Source organism: Peromyscus leucopus, chromosome 6, assembly GCF_004664715.2.
Source record: "Peromyscus leucopus breed LL Stock chromosome 6, UCI_PerLeu_2.1, whole genome shotgun sequence".
Taxonomy (NCBI): Eukaryota; Metazoa; Chordata; class Mammalia; order Rodentia; family Cricetidae; genus Peromyscus; species Peromyscus leucopus.
This window is the reverse complement of record NC_051068.1, coordinates 80,129,586-80,147,623: the sequence shown is the minus strand read 5'-3', so window position 1 is coordinate 80,147,623 and position 18,038 is coordinate 80,129,586. Positions and strand designations below refer to the sequence as shown.

The 18,038-nt window shown below is 42.8% G+C and overlaps 1 protein-coding gene across 5 annotated transcripts in view; it reads right to left on the bottom strand.

Annotated features, from left to right (window-relative positions):
* The window catches only part of Tmigd3 (transmembrane and immunoglobulin domain containing 3), a 68,104-nt gene extending 58,629 nt beyond the window's left edge, over nt 1-9,475 (bottom strand). For 4 of the 5 annotated variants that reach the window (XM_028889968.2, XM_028889967.2, XM_037206970.1 and 1 more), the window contains exon 1: nt 9,394-9,475. The gene's annotated coding sequence lies outside the window, so the exon portion shown is untranslated. Of the gene's footprint in view, nt 1-3,963; nt 4,052-9,393 lie in introns of all 5 variants that reach the window. The other variant, XM_037206967.1, reaches the window with a different exon arrangement.
* Nucleotides 9,476-18,038: the final 8,563 nt, after the last annotated feature.

Below are 18,038 nucleotides of genomic sequence, written 5' to 3'. Positions count from 1 at the left end.
AGGCAGAAAGATTCTGAGTTCAAGACTAGCTTAGGCTACACAGAAAAACCCCATATCAAAACAAACAAAGGCCTAAACTGCGTGTTTATAAACATGGTTACTGCTGATAAATTCAGTAAGCCAAAACTGAAAGAGATTTTAAAATACTCACTCCTTAGCCGGGCGGTGGTGGCGCACGCCTTTAATCCCAGCACTCGGGAGGCAGAGGCAGGCGGATCTCTGTGAGTTCGAGGCCAGCCTGGTCTCCAAGGCGAGTTCCAGGAAAGGCGCAAAACTACACAGAGAAACCCTGTCACGAAAAACGAGAAAAAAAAAAAAAAAAAAAAAAAAAACAACTCACTCCTTTCCAAAGAAACCCATGGAAAAGAGAGCAAAATGGGCGGCTTTGGGAGGTCTGTGTCAACAGGAACACCTGTCCATCCTCCGTCCCCCGCCCCTTTCTTTAGGTAAGCACCACTTTGGGCTGTTTAACTTGAGGAAAACACAAAGAATTTAAGAAATGTTCTTTTCCATGAGTGTGGGGAGGCTGTCCTGGCCGAGGGGTGGGAACGGGAGCTGGCCACTGCCTCCACTTCCTGGATGGAGCACCAAGCAGTGGTTCAGAGAGGAAGAAGAGGGTTGAGGAAGAGAGAATTGAATGGGAGGAGGACACAAGAGTTGTGTGAGGGTGGGGACATCTGGCTGGGTGCAGCACAGCCACATGGGTACCTTTTCTCCTGCTCTCCAGCACACAATACTTAACAATACTGGACACGTGTTTACTTCTAGACTTTTCCCTAAGATTAAAAATTGTCATGAATATTTTTCCATAACCACATATAGAAAATGAATAAATAATCTTTTTTCATGGTTTTTAGCATCTCTGAGAACATCCTTTTAAATGCCTAATTCTTTGGGCACAAAGTCTAAACATTATGCTGAGAGCTAACCAGACTCATACAGATAGAACAATATGGACTTCTCTGATGTCTTAGCAACTTGCTACTGGATGTTCTCTGTGCATTTCACTATAAATCTACATGGGTGAGGGTGGTGGCTCAGGCCTGCCATCCAGCACTTGGGAGGCCGAGGCAGGAGGATTGCCACAAGTTCAAGGACAGCTTAGGCTGTGTCGTGCGACTCTGTTTCGAGCTAACAAACTTGGTGGGGATTTGTTCTAGAGTGAGCCCTGGCCCTGCTGAAGTGCGGGTGTGGCTGTATAAGCAAGTCTACTCCCTCACGAGCAGATGTCAGAGCTGTAATTTGGGAGGTGATGAGGCACTGACACCAGAGTCTACTTGAAGACACAGTTGAGAAGAGAGTTCTTTGATCCAACTGTGAAACGCAGTTTGTATGGGCATTTCCCCCCATGAGACAGAAATGAACGAACTACAGGGATTCCATGGGAGCTCAAATATAGGTGCATTTTTCTAACCTAAAATCTGGGGTGGGTGGGGGATTATCTGAAAGAAAAACTGAGTGAGTTTGTTTTCAATGAGAGCCACTGCCAACAGGAAAAACACAGAAAACACACACACACACACACACACACACACACACACACACACACTCCACTACCTGGTCTTGACAAACTCCTTCCCTGTCCATTTTCCACTCAGCAACCCAGGCATCCTGGTGAAACAAATTTAGCTGGGCCGCACGCCTCTTCTGCTTAAAACCCCCAGACACCATGTTGTGGTGGTATTGTGTTCCCCAAAATATTGTGTACCCTAATAAACTTATCTGGGGTCAGAGAACAGAAAAGCTACTAGATACAAAGGCTAGAAAATGTTGGCACTCACGCCATCAATCCTAGCATTCCAGAGGCAGAAATCCATGTGTTCAAGGATATAGCCAAACATGGTGACTCAAGCCTTTAATCCCAGAAAGCGAGCCTTTAATCCCAGGGAGTGAGGCAAAAAGCAGAAAGGTATATAAAACGTGAGGACCAGAAACTAGAGGCATTTAGCTGGTTAAGCTTTTAGGCTTTGAGCAGCACAGTTCAGCTGAGAGCCATTCGGATATGAGGACACAGAGGCTTCCAGTCTGAGGAAACAAGACCAGCTGAGAAGTTGGCCAGGTGAGGTTAGCTGTGGCTTGTTCTGTCTCTCTAATCTTCCAGTGTTCACCCCAGTACTTGGCTTTGGGTTTGTTTTATTAATAAAGACTCTTTAAGATTCCTGCTACACCATGTCTCAATGTCTCAAAGCATTCAGGAAATGAAAAGTGGTTCCGTCTCATTAAAAGATTAGGCACAGCCTTGAGGAGAGCAAGAAGTCCAAATTCTAGGTCTAGCCTTGAATTCTCTCCGGGCATCTATCAGAGGTCACCATTATCAGCCAAACACAGTCTTCAGCTTGAACCTAACAGGCTCAAAGTCAATTTTGCCATTTGCCCTCAGAAGTCAAGCTCCCCTTTCTAAACTTACTCATCTCTATCAACAGAAAGTGATTGTCTAAACTGCCTGTGCTGGAATCCTAGTGTTAACGTACTCACCTAGATGCATCCCCTCCCTCCCTTCCTTCCTTGTCTTGCGATGGCTTCACCATATGTCACCCACAGGAGCTCTGCACTCCTGATCTTCACACCTCTTGAGCATTGGGATTATAGGTCTGTATCACCCCATCCAATTTTCTTTTATAAAATTAAAACCGAAGTCGAGCCTGCCTTGGCTACAGAGTGAATTTTGGGCCAGCATGGGATACTTAGTGAGACTGTCTGGAAAAGGTGGCATCAGGGAAGCTAGGCCTGCATGCAGTTCAGTGACTGAATACTTGCCCAGCTTGTCCACACTCCTGGATTCCAAGCCTATTGCCCTGATCTACATGTCCTGCCCTACGGCTGTACCACACTAGCAGTGTGCTTCCTCACTGACTCCTGGGAATTTTGCTTTGTCATCCGCAAACACTGACATCTCTGTTCTGTTAACGTAGTGGTCAGGCAATGGTTGGACGAAGATTTCCATAGATACCCGGAACAAAAGAGGATCTCCTAGTCTTTCCAGAGGACTTCTGTCTCTTTATCAACACTCAAGCAGGCAGTTTGCAACAGTACCTTCACTTCCTGTTTTATACTTATTCTCTAAAGCATCTCACCCCAGCCTTCTTCCCAAGCTATTTGGTTAAATATGTTGGTTCCTCAACTGCCATCCATTGCCTCCATGGTTGCAACATTTGTCTGTTTCAATAAATGACCCTGGGTGGTGGCTTCAGGTGTGGGAAAGTCAAGGCAAGATAAACCATGCCATCTGAGCTGACCCACTAGGGAGCTACTGGAGTAACCAGTGGGCTCGAATGAGGACGAACAATGACGTTCATTATACTCTCTCTGGCGTTGGCCTTGGTATTGAAGCTGTTGTTTTCAAGGCTAGTGTTGGGCTGGGAGCTGAAAATGGAACTAAGATAAGTTAAAGGAGCGCAAAGTCTGAAAGGTGGAGCTCATGGGTAGAGCACACACCTAGTGTGTGTGTGAGATCCTGGCTTTCATCCCCAGCACTGGAAAAACAAATGCCTCTGTGGCTTGGCTAGAGGTACTGCTTGGCAGTAGAGTGCTTGCTGTGTGTGCTCAAGGTTCTGGGTTCTGTTCCCATTCTGGCTTGTTTGTTTGATTGTTTGGAGGTGTTGGTTGACTTGTTTTTTGAGGCGAGGTCTCACGGTATAGCTCAGGCTGGCCTGGGCTACTCATTATGTAGCCCAGGCTGGATTTAAACTCACAACAATCCTCCTGCCTCTGAAATTACAGGCCTAATCTACCACACCCAGATTTCTTATTTTGATTTTAAACAAAATGGAGAAGTGCTGGGTACACAGCGGAAATGGATGTGACTGGCGGGAGGGCTAAAATGTGTATACACTGAAGCCGAGTTTCCATATTCAAACACCCGCCACTTATTGACCCGATGTCCAGCATATTACTCCACTTTTTTATGCCTCCATTTTCTGACCTTTAGCATGGGAATAGCGATAATGACAATGCTTATCTTACCTGGTTGTTAAGATAATTAAAAGAATGTTTGTAGAATATCATCAGAATATTAAGTCAGACATGTTACAGAATTCAGAAGTCCGAGGACCTGTAGACATATATGATACAGAGAGTTCCCTGTCAGAAATACCTTTATTATAAATCTCTCAAATTACCAGGTAAAACTATCCACACATCGTTTGTTTGGCAAAAAAAAAAAAAAAAAAAAAAGAAAGAAAGAAAGAAAGAAAAAGAAAAAAATATTCAAAAGTTAAAAAATGAGTGTATAGCACCAGCCTGAAGAGTGGTTGGTCAAACGCTAAAACTGTCTGGTTTAAGATTATTTTCTGGTTCACAGTAACCCAGAATTTTTGTTTTGCTGGGAGACAGGATATTTTCAGATCCACCTAAGTTCAAAAGTAAGATTAGAGACACACATCATGACCTGCGAAGAATAATAACAAGCATAAGATAGGAACTTGAGTCCATATTTTTTTTTTGTTCCAAAATACCCAAACCAAGAATTCTGTTAAGTGTCCCCAGGTTGGTCCCAATCTCCTAGCAAAAGTGAACACAAATCCATTTACTACTCAAGCTGCTAAGAATCCCCACGAAGTCCTGGAGGATGTTAGTTCACAAAAACAAACAAACAAACTATTTTGGGGAGGAGGGGAGGGGAGAGACATTGCTGTAGTCTGAAGAAACCTGGCCTGCAAAGACTTTAAATGTAGCTATTAGTGACTATAGAATATTAAATAAGCCAGAAAAATAATTAAAAGTATGAGAAAATAATGAGACTCTCAAACATTGCAAAATTTATGTGAGAGAAAACTCGCAGAAATGAAAAAACATCTTGGATTTAAAACTCAGGGGACACTGCTGGAAATGCGCCCTAGCGGCAGAACGCTCGCCTAGGTGTGTAAGGCTGTGGGGTTCAATCACGAACACGGTCCACATCTTCAACATCTTCAGTGGGCAAGTTAAATAGTGGACTGATTCAGAAGATGAATCAACAGAGTGAAAAACAGAGCTGAAGAAGTTACACAGAATTTGAGGCTGGTGAGATGGCTCTGCAGATTAAAGGTGCCCGCTACCAGGGCTGACCTGAGCCCAACTCCCACGCCGGAACAAGAGTGCTGATTCCCACAGCTGTTGTCTGACCAGTACATAAGTGTACACACACACACACACACACACACACACACACACACACACACACGAACACACACACATACACACATACACACAGGCACACACACACACACACACACGAACACACACACATACACACAGGCACACACACACACACACACACATACACGAACACACACACACACATACACACACACATACACACACACACACACACACATCGGGTGCAGGGAGAATATTAGGTACTAGGGAGCATTTAGATAATGTGGACTTATCACATTCTGTGTGGTGCATATATAAGATAGTGAAGCAGTATGGCAGTTCCTCTCAAAAGAAAACTATCATGTTATCTAGTATCTCTTCTCCTGTGCATCTATCTTGGGAGTGGAGGCTTGAGCAGATAAGTACAGACCTATGTTTGCAGTTGCTTTATTCACAATAGCCAAAAGAAGCTATCAACCCAGGGTTTAATGCCACATAAATCTATAGGCAAAATGTTGTATACAGAATAGAACATGATTAAGCCTTTAAAAGAAGAAACTTTTTACAGATTCTCAGGAAGGAATGCGAAATGAAATGATTCACTCCTTGAAGGACAAATGCTGTTTAATAGCATTCAGGAATTGCCTAGAGTCAAGTTCACAGAGACAGGAAGTAGAATGGTGATTGCCAGGACTGGAGACAGGAAGAAGGAATTGTTTAAGGAGCAGAGTCTTCATTCAGCAAGATGAAAAAGGGGTGTGGGGATGAATGATGGTGATGGGAATTGACGGTGATAGGATGATGTTTAGGAATTTTCCAGAACTGAGAAGCTACAGCTATTTCACTTGGGAAACACAGTGTGTTCCTGGTAAAAAGAAATTCACATCAAGACACATCGTATTTTCATAAAACCCTGTTCCAAAAACAAAGTGTTAGAGCAGTTGAACGGAAAAGCTATCACTTAGAGAAGAATAACAGGATGACCATGGATTTCTCAGCACCATAAGGAAAAACAGAGTAAAGAAGTGTAAGTTCTTCAAAGGACTAAGAAAAAAGCTAAGCCTACCTCACATGTACCTCATAAAAAATATCTCACAGAAATAAACGTGGAATGAGAAAAGTTTCAAGTAACTAAAAACTATAGAGTTGGACATGATGACTCAGGCCTGTAATCTGAGCACCTGGGAGGCCGAGGCAGGAGGATTGCCCTAAATTCAAGGTCACCTGGGCTACATAGCAAGAGCCTGTTTAGTCAATAAATAAAGCAATAATTCCAGTAAGCAGACTAAACTCTTTGGGTTAATAATGAATATGGATCTGGGGGTGTAGCTCAGTGGTATAGTGTTTGCCTGGTATGCGTGAAGCCCTACAAAAAAAGGCAGGGGATGTCAATATGGGAGGGATTTCCTTCCAGGACTTTAAAAACCCATTCTCTTTGTTGTTTACAAGATAAACAGAACATAAAAACAAAGAAAGCTGAGGATGTAGCTCTGTGGAAGAGCGTATGACTAGAATGTGTGAGACCTTGTGTTTGATAACCAGTACTACCAAAGTGGGAGTCAGGGAAGAAAGGAAAGAAGGAAGAAAGGGAGGGAGGGAGGAAGAAAGAAAGACAGAAAGGAAGCAAAGAAGACAGAGAGAGTGGGAAGTGTACTAACTGTATCAATACCTGATAAAAACTTTATGGCAGTGGTTTTCCACCCTCCTAATGCTGTGACCCTTTAATACAGTTCCTCATGTGTGGCAATCCCCAACCATAAAATTATTTTCATTGCTACTTTATAACTGTTATTTTGCTATTGATATGAATGTAATATAAATATCAGATATGTGACCCCTGTGAAAGGGTCATTCAACCCCAAGGGGTCAGGACCCACAGGTTGAGAACCATTGCTTTTTGGAACTAACTGGGGGTACTACATGACCATCATTTCCTTTTCCTAAAGGTATATAAACATCTAAAGTCTTATATAACTAATAACACAGCTGTAAACTATATAAAGTTAAAAGGAATGATATAACAAATTAAATAGTAGTAACAATTTCTAGCATACTAATTTCATTAATTTTGACATAACAGCTGTCCAAAATATCAATAAGGGATTATTCAAACAACACCATAAGCTTCAAACTGACTGTATATAAACATGGTCTTTGCTTATGTAGATTATTCTTAACAAACATTGCAACATGTTTGAGCACACACTAGATCATCAATTATATTCTAGTACGTTGAAATCGGTTCCCCACTAATCAAGTTATCTAAGCACAAAACAAGCTACACATCAGTTATTTTCAGGATGAACATGGATTCGTTGAGAAAAGGTAAGGAAGAACTCATGAGAGTGGGAGCGCCTCCAAGGGATGAATACCACCCACCTCAACCTTTTAAAGATCTATTTACCAGGTGCCTTCAAACGTTAAAGCTGGGAGAACCTGGGTGGCTACTAGATCTGCTCTTGTGTATGCCTATGACTCTGAACAGTGGTATTTCCACAATGCTAAAACATACTGTCAGTTGTCATCATTTCAAGACTAAGATTCTTGTCACATCAATCACTGAGTTCAAAATCAACCCTCAGAACAGCCTAGATCTGTACAGAATCCCCTCTGCTGAGCATTTCTTGGTAACAGCCCTTGCACTGGAAATTCGAAGACTACAATTTAAGGAGTGAGGCTGACAGAGGTACCTAGCATTCTCTCACCAAACTTAATCATGTGGGAATCATAAAAAAGTGATGCTCCCACCCCCACCATGGCCCACAACTTGTCCTACCAGACTTAAAGCTAGCAAAGAGAGTGAAGGCAGAAGTTAATGGTACTGATTTCATTTCTTATTTCAAATTCCTTGGACCCTGAGGACAGGTGCAGATATGCAGTGGGTTCTTAACAAATACTTGTTGAAAATGAATGAATGGGTTGTCCAGAACAAAATGAAAGAAGGCCTTGGTACTGACTGTTACAATTCACCTGAGAGATACTGTTGGTTTCCTTGGAGACCAAGGAGGATGTTAACTCCCCTGCATCCTCTCAAACCCTTGTCAAGTTCTTTCTTCTTGCCTTGGGGCACCTGACCCAATTAGCTCCAACTTGTGTACCTCCTACAAAGCCCATACTGGATCTCCAGCTAGTCCAGAAGTGACATAAGTGTTGTCACCCTCTACTAGGTTGGATTTAGCCATTTTTGAAAAGTGTCCAGGGAACTTTTCAAAAACGTCCAGGAAACTATGTTACATTGTTACATCTGTCCCTCTGCCCCACAACCATCTCATCAACATTTCAAGACTAATGCTGGCAATATGCCCTCTCTACCTAAACCCACAGCCTATTTCAAATGAGATTTATCACTTGTCAACCCAAGAAAATAAAGTGACCTTTTATTGCTGTTTAAGTCTCTGCCTGGGTCAGGAAGCCATAAACCTTTCTGCTTGTATTGACTAAAGCCAGGTTTGGCTTGGAGTCACTCTGCGCTCTTAGTTTTATTTCTACTTCTCAATCAAGAATTTGAGGAAAATCCAATTCTGGCATTACCCAGCTTTATATGGTAGCTCTTGTTAATAAGGGATCATTGATTAGTGTCTTACTGTGTACTAGATCTAGGTCAATACTTTAGATGCATTAAATACATCTTTTTATTCTCACACTTCCACTGTGCAAAGGATATTATCATGTCAATATAATAGAGAGGATTAACACTGAGAGAGACAAAGTAACCCAACTCAAGTCCTACGGCACTAGTAAAGAGCAAAGCTGTAAACATAATGCTTAATGATTTAGCTGAAAGCTTACAGTCTAAATCTGGGAAGGAAAGACATGCATATAAGAAATAATTGACACATACACACATTCATTGAAATACTGAGATATGGCTCCTTAAGTCACAAATTATGATGGCTCCCGTCAGTTGAAATTTGATTTTCCAAACCTTGGGAAATTTAGGAGGAAAGAGCCTGCATTCTACAACAAAATAGAAATTTGCTAGAGCACTGAGTTATAAGTAATCAATAAATCCAATGATTAAAGGTGTAAGGTGGGCAGACAAGAGAACTCATGGGAAATGCTTCCCACAATTTTTCAAACACACTGTGGCTCACAAATTGCTTTCACACAGGTCATGTCAGGTTGTCTTCACTGTGCTGTGAGTAGAATTGTCTCTACTTAGCCAAGAGGGCTGAGCATTGGTAGCTTGCCCTTGTCCCGAGTGATCAACACAGAGTCTGGCCTTCTGCTCCTGCATTCTCTGCACTATCTCAATGCTTTCCAAGGCTTAGGAGGAGCCAACTTCAGTGTGGCTACTCTGCATGAGGGCTTTCCTACCTGCCCTCCTTGTTCAATGAGTCCTGCTGAAGTCCTGCGTCTCCTTCTGGCCATCTTTATCAACTGCCACGGAAGCTTACAGCAGCCACATTCCATTCCTCCAACCCTTCTCTAGAGAACCACGCATACCTTGACTGTAGGGGTAGAGAATCAGACATGCTCAGACTTTCCAAGCCACTTGGACATTGTGAAACTTTAAATGGGAGAAATAGGGAAACTGGACTCAGATTCTGAGCATCTTGTCTTTTTCCTTTCTCTCCACTACCCTAGATAGACTTTCTTGCTGTCAACCAATATTTATTGAGCATATATCTACTAGATGTCAGACACTACATTAGGAGAATATATTACCAAACACAACAGAAGAGATTTATCTCAGGAAACTTTTATTCTAGTGGGGAGACCAGATCAATAAAACAATTCTCCAAATAGTAATGAAAAAGTTGCTTTAAAAAAATAGTGACAGAATTAGAAAGTGAGTGGTTTTGTGTGTTCTCTTTAGAAAGCTTTCAAGGAAAAAAGCTTTAATGAGATGTCAGAGGCAAAAAGAGAACCCGTCACACCAACATATCCTCGCCGGAAGGGCTTTCCAGAAAAAGCACACAGGGCAAAGGCCCTGAGGTTAGCTCAGACTTCAGTTATTCGAAGAATAGAAAGGAGGTCGATGTGTTTGGAGCAGAGAACAAAAAAGAGTATAGTAGAAGATGAGGTCACAGTGAGTGAGGGACCCGGTCCTGCAGTACTGTATTGGTCCACAGAGGACTGTTGTTTAGGCATTCAAACAAACAAACTAAGCAAATATTTTAGGCTTGGATTGTTGGATGCTGATGATACAGAAATGAATTAGACAAAGTCTTCATTGTCAAGGAGCTCAGAATCTAACAAGAAACAAAGACAAGTGAGCAGGCAGCTGCTGCATCACAGTGCAGAAAGTAATGGGATCAGGTTAAACACGGGACTCTGTAGTGAAAGGCGAGGGTGCTGAGTGCAGGCCAGCGAGTGTCAGAGCAAGTGACATCCCAATCAGGAAGGTTGGCAAAAGAGGGCTCTCAGGCCTGACTCTCTTGGTTTGATTCCACAGACCCAGATGGTGGAAGGAAAAAACAGACCCTGAGAAGTGGTTTTCTTATCTCCACAAATGCTTCTACCCAAATAGATACAATAATTAAAAGTGAAAGAAAAGAAGGTGAGCATAGTCCAGTAGTGCTATTAAGGTGCAAAAGTGAATTATATGACTGAAGAAATTCAACACAATCTTTAATATCAGGAGGGCTTCATCCACTTTTGCCTTTGTAACATATGAGATTTTATTGTTGTTTTATAATATTTATCCTCTTAAACATTTGCCCTTATTAAAATGTCCCCACCAGACTAGTGAAATAAACACATGGCTCATATCATATTCCTATTGGGCAGCACTAATTCAGACAGAAAGTGTAAGGTACAACTGGGGACATGGAAGCCTGTACACCCTTCTGTCTACTGTGCAGAGGGCAGAGAGTGCCGTCTTTAAAGAACAAGGACTCAGCTCAGAGCATCCTGAGGACAAGTAAAGAGAGGACAGGTGAGGAAGGAAAGGTGAGCTTGCACAGAGCTTTGCACAGAACAGAGCAGAATCTGAGCTTCATCTCGGGTGTAACCAAGAAGCCATCAAGGACTGGAGCCTTGGAAGCTACCCAGTCACCAGGAATTGTTTACAGAGGCCATTGTGGCTATCGTATGGATCCTCAACTGAAGACAAGCAAGCACAGAAGGAAAACCACCTGTTAGTGCTGCATACAAAAATAAGGCAAAGGACCAGTATGTTGATGGACGAGGAAGGAGAAGCAGACTAGCAGCAGATATTAACAAGGCAGGGCTAGCTTGCCTCCAAATATTAATGAAGAATAAACAGGGAGGGAGGGGACAATAACTTAAAGATCCAACCCTGATGCCTCAGGCTCTCAGGAGCAAATGACCCTCCAAACAAAAGGTCCAGGCAAATGACTGAGCTCCGAAAAGACCACAGGGTGCTAAGAGGCCATACCTTCCTTCTCTATAAAGATGATGAACTATAATTAATGGGAAGAAACATTCCCTGGGATCACCGCACAGGGCATCTTGTTGTCTTTAATTAATGTGATTTTTTGGAAGTCAGTATGGTCCATGCTGCCAGGTACACAGCTCCAGCATTTCCATTTCCTTTGATCAAAGGATGGCTGAACTGCAGATTACATCTCTCCAAAATGTTCAGGGAAGAAGAAAAAGTGCTTCTTCCTCCCCCCCCCCCCCCCGACGTCAATGATCAGTAAGAAAGAAATATTAAGTATAGAGAGAATATCCTGTCTTAGCAAATCAAGGGCATGTCAGATTTTATATAGTCTAAAATATAACTGTGTGTGTTTCCCTATTTCTCTCTGTCTCTGTCTCTGTCTCTCATCTCTGTGTGTGTCTCTGTCTGTCTGTCTGTCTGTCTGTCTCTCTTTTATTTTTAAACATAATCTCAATGCATAGCCCAGGCTGTCTCTGAACTCAATATCCTTCAGTTTCCGTGTTCCAAGTGCTGTGGAATGTATGTGGCTTTTTATGGAAGAAAACACCAAATTATAAACTCAAAGTCCATAGGTAGCTCCTCTTGCAAAGGAGGGACCCTGAGTCTTTGACTTCATTGCCCTTATAGTCTATCTGCCTCTTTATCAATAGTGGTTTTGTTTTGTTTTGTTTTGTTTTTATGCATCCATCAATCAAACTTATGTCATGTATCTAATGTTATAGGTTATGGACAGTGTCCTTATTAGTTTTTGCCAACTTATACAAACCTAGGCAACCTTGGGAAGAGAAGATCTCAAGTGAGGAATTTACTCCATCATATGGGCCTATAGACATGATTGTGGGCATTTTCTAAATTATTAATTAATGAAGGAGGGCCCAGCCCACTGTAGGTAGTACAATCCTTAGGCAAGTGGGCCTGAGGTGGATATGAAAGGAAAGGTAGCTGAGCATAAACTAGGAAGCAGCGTTGCTCCATGGTCTCTGCTCTGTTCTTGACTCCAGGTTCCTGCCTTGAACTTCTGCCTTGGCTTCCTTCAGTGTTGGGCTATGACATGGACTTGTAAATCGAATAAACCCTTTCCTCCCCCAGCTCGGGTTTCAGTATTTTATCTCTGTAACAGAAAGCAAACCAGAACAGGCAGCGAGCAGGGCCCTGGGGATATAAGCACGAGACTGCAGAGAGTCGCTGCTGTCAGGAAGCCTAGCCAAAAGCAGTGGCACACGCACACCTTTAATCTCAACACTTAGGGAGGCAGAGGCCGGCGGATCTCTGTGAGCTCAAGGCCAGCCTGCATCGTGAGTTCCAGGACAGCCAAGACTAATGGACAGACCCTATCTAAAATAAGTGAAAGAAAGAAAAGAAATCCACCATTTCGTCAGAAGTGGCACATACCTATAATCTCAGCACTTTTGAGGGACAGAGACAAGAGGATTATGAGTTCAGTTCTGGGCCAGCCTGGGCTACATAATAAGACCCTCTCTCATAAAAACAGAAGAAGAAAAGAAAGAAAGGAAAATTGAAAGAACAAAATAAAGAAAAGAAAGCCCTCATTTAGAAGAGACAGATAAGGAGAGGAGAAGTATAGAATTACATTATGGATGCATGAATAAGAGCTCCAGGCAAAGGATTGTGGGTACAGAGAGGAACAGCAATCAAGTTACCTGAGAGGAAGGAAGGGTGGTTGTGAGGGCTAATCTTCACTGTCAGTTTGAATGGATTGAAATTCCCTGGGAGACACACGCTGGGCCTGTCTGTGAGGGCATTTCTACAGAGACTTACCGGAGGAGGAAGAACTCTCTACCGTGTGTGCGTGTGGATGATCCCATCCCATTGGCTGTTGTCACAGACTAAATAAAAGGGAAAGGAGGGCCAGTGGAGCATCAGCTGAATTGTGTCCATTCCAAATTCATATGCGGAAGCTCTATAACCCCCAGTGTGACTGTCTTCTAGAGATAGGGCTTCTTCACCACTGGGCAAGGGCTCTTGCTCTCAGGAGCTGCGGCTCTGTCTTCCTTGAGGTGGCAAACTCAGAGAGGACCGGCTGCATCACCCCATAGCTTCTACCATGGGCGTAGACTGATGCTTGCTCCTTCCTCATCTCCTATGCTGTCAAGGATGGCATCAGGAAGTAGCATGGCTGACTATCCTGAGATAGGTGGGTTTGCTGAAACAGCAACTTTTTTTTCAAAGAAACCAAGAAAGCTGCAGACAAACTCAGATGTATTCCATAGGAAGCAGCTGAGACTGGCAGAAAACCAGTGCAGCCTCGGGTAAGTTTTCCTAAAGCCTCATTCAGAGCCTGGTTTTATTTGGAAGGTAATGACTCTGCTGTAGTGTTCTCTTGAATTTGGCAATCAATAATGCATGACTACACAAAAATAGATCTCTACAGCAAGAAAGGGAAGGCAAATGGAATCCAAAATGAAAGGCTATCCATAAAAGTGTAAATTATGTAAAAACAAAAGTCATGATTCTGTATTCTCATCATAAACTCATAGCACACATCAGGGATATACACAAGTACACAGGGACTCCCAGTTCCGGCTTCGTGACTACCTGCTGTATGACATTAATTGTTATGGAACCTGCCTCACTTTTTTTTTTTTTTTTTGAGATAGGGTTTCTCTGTGTATCTTTGGAGCCTGTCCTGGATCTCTTGCGCTGTAGACCAGGCTGGCCTCAAACTCACAGAGATCTGCCTGGCTCTGCCTCCCGAGTGCTGGGATTAAAGGCATGCACCACCAATACCCAACACTTTTAAGGTGGTAAGAATTTGCCACTTTGTAATGATTTTGAACTGAATCCTGTCCCTCTACTCCAATCATAGATTGAAGTCCTAACCAGCAATATTTTAGAGTATCTTTATGAGAACTGGAGATCTGAACATTCAAGCATCAGATTCATGCACATAAAGAAGACAGAGCATGTAAGAATGCATTGAGGGGGCTGGGCACATACCAGCTGGTAGAATGCTTGCCTGACACACATGAGACCTTGGGTTAGATCCCCAACATCACATATACTAGGAGTGGTCGCACATGCCTGTCATCCCAGCACTACGGATGTGGAGGAAGGAAGATTAGAAGTATAAGGTCAGTTCTCATCATAATACATCCTATGTGCCTTTCATAGCCAAGGGATAAGTGAAACATGATATAAATAGTCATACAAATATAAATGAAAATAAATTTTGGGGGTCATTGATCAACTAATAAATAAATATTTTACCAGAAATGCCACTACTACTTGTGGAAACTCTAGAAGTCTGTTAAGAAATAGTTGGCATAAAAATGTATATAAACTTTGTCCAAGTTCATATATGAAGTATAATTAATGGATTAAGCCCCAGTGAGGGTCAAGACCTTAATTTTAAATGTTACTTGATTTCTTGGCGTGGTGGTGGTGCACGCCTTTAATTCCAGCATTCTGGAGGCAGAGCCAGGCAGATTGCTGTGAGTTCAAGGCCAGCCTGGTCTACATGGTCTACAGAGTGAGTGAGTTCCAGGACAGGCTCCAAAGCTACACAGAAAAACCCTATCTCTAAAAGCCAAAAGCAGAAAGAAAAAAAAAAAAGAAGTATAAGGTCATCCTTAGCTACATAGTGAGTTCAAGTACAGCCTAGGCTATTTGAGACAGTGTCTCCAAACTAAATAAAAACAAAACTAATCAGAAACAGAACCAAACAACAACAAAGGAGCACAGTGAGGATGGACCACCAGTGAGTCACAGAGAGACGCCTCAGGTGAAAACAGACCTGCCAACACTTTCGACCAGCTCACTACCGAAACTTCGGGAGATTTATGATACTTGAAACTCCTGCCTGCAGGATTTTGTTACAGCACTCCAAGCAAACAGGTACAGTGGAGATTTAAAACTAATACAAATTCCTTAGCACGTGAGAACTCAGTCAGATAGGTCTCAGATAGGGGAACTGAGGGGATACTGAAATGGATTTGCGGGGTATAGAGTTTATTAGAAGAATTATTAATGCCTTGAACAGAGAGATAAACAACAAGGGTTCAGGGTCTAGCACCAGAAACAGCAGAGCAGGGGCTCTGAAGAGAGGAAATCAGGGGCCCCATGACAAAAGTTGGGTCTCTTCTTACACCTTTCTGAGGACGGAGAAGGTTCCACAGCACATGCCTCTAGCCAAAAGGCAGGGAAGCGGGTAGGGAGCAGGACGGCTGCCCACTGGTACCCCTTTTGATGTCAATCCACTTCCCCAGGTGAGAACCCTCCAACACAGGAAGTCTGTTAGCCAGAGATTCCCATACAATGTCTCAGTGGGTGCCTGTGTGTATCTGTGAAGGAGAAAGGCCGGCTGCAGGTGTTGTGGTCAAGCAGCAGCTGGATGCTAGCATTACATTCTTACACTGACTACTGTTATTACTAATGAAAATATCTGAACATGCCATTATATATAATATATGCATGTGTAATATATACAAGGGCGTGCAGAGAGGGTAGTGGTAGTATTGCCTCCACCCAAAGACCGTGGTGGACAGAAGATGACAAGCCTGTTCTACCTACTATTTAGCACACTTAGGATCACAGAACTTGTATATTTGTAAACACCATTCCAGCCCCGGGCACCTCAAATTTTAAATGGCATATGAGTCACCTGGGACCATGTTAAAATGTGAACTGACTCTGAATCTGGGGTGGCGTCTGAGAGGCTACATTTCTTGAAAGCTCCCAGTGGACTCTGGGGTGCTAGGCAGAGGACCACACCAGGCAACACTGAAGATACAGGATGTGGAGTCCTAAGGTGAGCTATTGTTTGATACACAAGATGTAGAACCAACATCAAAGGGGTTGGAAAACACTCACTAAACCGGATCCTAGAGCCATATAAACAACGATTAGAGATTGCAGTCCCATTGTGGTATGCTTATAATTTGAAGCCAAGTCAAGGTGCTGAGACAGGTGAGGTTATTTGAGGGAATCATGAAGAAATCAGGGAATGTGCCCCAATTCCATGTGGGGAATGAAGAAATCTTTCTCTGTAGAGAGAACCCATCTGGGCTAGACAAGTCTCTCAGGCTTGTCAGGCTGTACTCTGTTCCTTGTTTTCTTCTCTAAGGAAGGACAGGAGTAACAGGTTGCTGCTTCTCCAGGGCTGGAGGAAGGGAGGAGAAGAAGGTGTGGGTGTGTTTATGGCACTGTTTACACTCCTGGTAGCTAATATTTGGTTTCCTTATCTTTGGAAAGTATACTGGCTGCTGGTGCCAGCTGAGTGGCCACCTGATCTCAATCAGTACCTGAAGTCCTTAAGGAAGCTACAGGGCCTCCTTTTGGGGCTGCAGTCAGGGCTTCTGGAAGAGAGAGTACCAAGGGGCATTTGACCTCAAGTTACCTGGTATTAACATCTTTGCCAGAGACCCTACATGACCACTAAGACTCTCACTGTGCTCAGAAAAAATAGTCCCTTCTATGAACCTGACCACAAAACAGTGAGATTTTCCAAAATCAGGAAGTTCCGTAGGCCAGAAGGATGTGGATCCAGCAAATGGGGAAGCTTGTATTTTGGGTGTTTTTCTAGAATTAGAGGCAGGAGGATGGATCCAGGGAAAACGGCACAAACCTCAGTCCTTAAACAGCAACATCTGTCAGCTCCTCACTGGGTACTCTGCAAAAACCAGAGGTTTCTTGTGTGCTGAGTGGCTAGCATGAGCCCTGATGGAAAATTTCCCCCGAGTATTGAGGGCTTCATTCAAAGGCCAGGGTCAAATACATTAACTCTGAAAGCTCACTACCTGCTTCATCCTGGGTAAATTGCCTACCATCACTAACTGCTTCATCCTGGGTAAATTGCCTACCATTTCTGAAGCCTCAGTTTCTTATATTAAAAAAATATTCCGACATACATATTAATTGTATCCTGTCTTCCAAGGCTCGGGGATCATTGCAGAAGAGGGAGGGGAAGAATGTGAGAGCCAGAGGTGGCAGAAGCCTGCAGCTGCACACATGTGCTAATGGCAGTTGCGACCGCACTCACAAACCCTGTGCAGGTCCAAGCCAGACCAAACCCCAGCTTGGAGAAAGGAACTGAGCACACAGTCCTCCCACAGCTGTGGAGCTGCTTGCCATTGTTAGTTGCTAGGAGAGGAAGTGTTCCTGGTAAATCAACCTAAGTCAACCCTGCTCCAGTGAGAGACCAGACATCCAAGAATATTTGGGCAGCACAAGTTGGTCTTAGAGGTTTTTAATTTAATTTAATTTAATTTATTTATTAAGTGCACAGAGTCAAGTGGATAAGGAAGGGGAGGTAGATCTCGGAAGAATTAAGGGGGTGAATGTGATCAAAACACATTGTACAATGCTCTCAAAGAACTAATAAAAATTTTTTTAAAAGAAAGTATAACCCCAAAATTATTTCCAAATAAATCATGGATTAAGTAAAAGATTCAAGCATATAAAGTTCTTAGAGTTTTTTGGTTAGTTGTCTGTGTTTTTTGTTTATTTGCTTGTTTTTATTTATTTATTCTTCTATTATCAGCTTGATACAGTATAAATTCTTATCCTAATAGAGATGTGTTTCATTGAGGCTTACCCAGTAATTGAGTAAAACCAAAACTTATTATAAGCCACAGTTATCCTAGAGTCCCCCCTG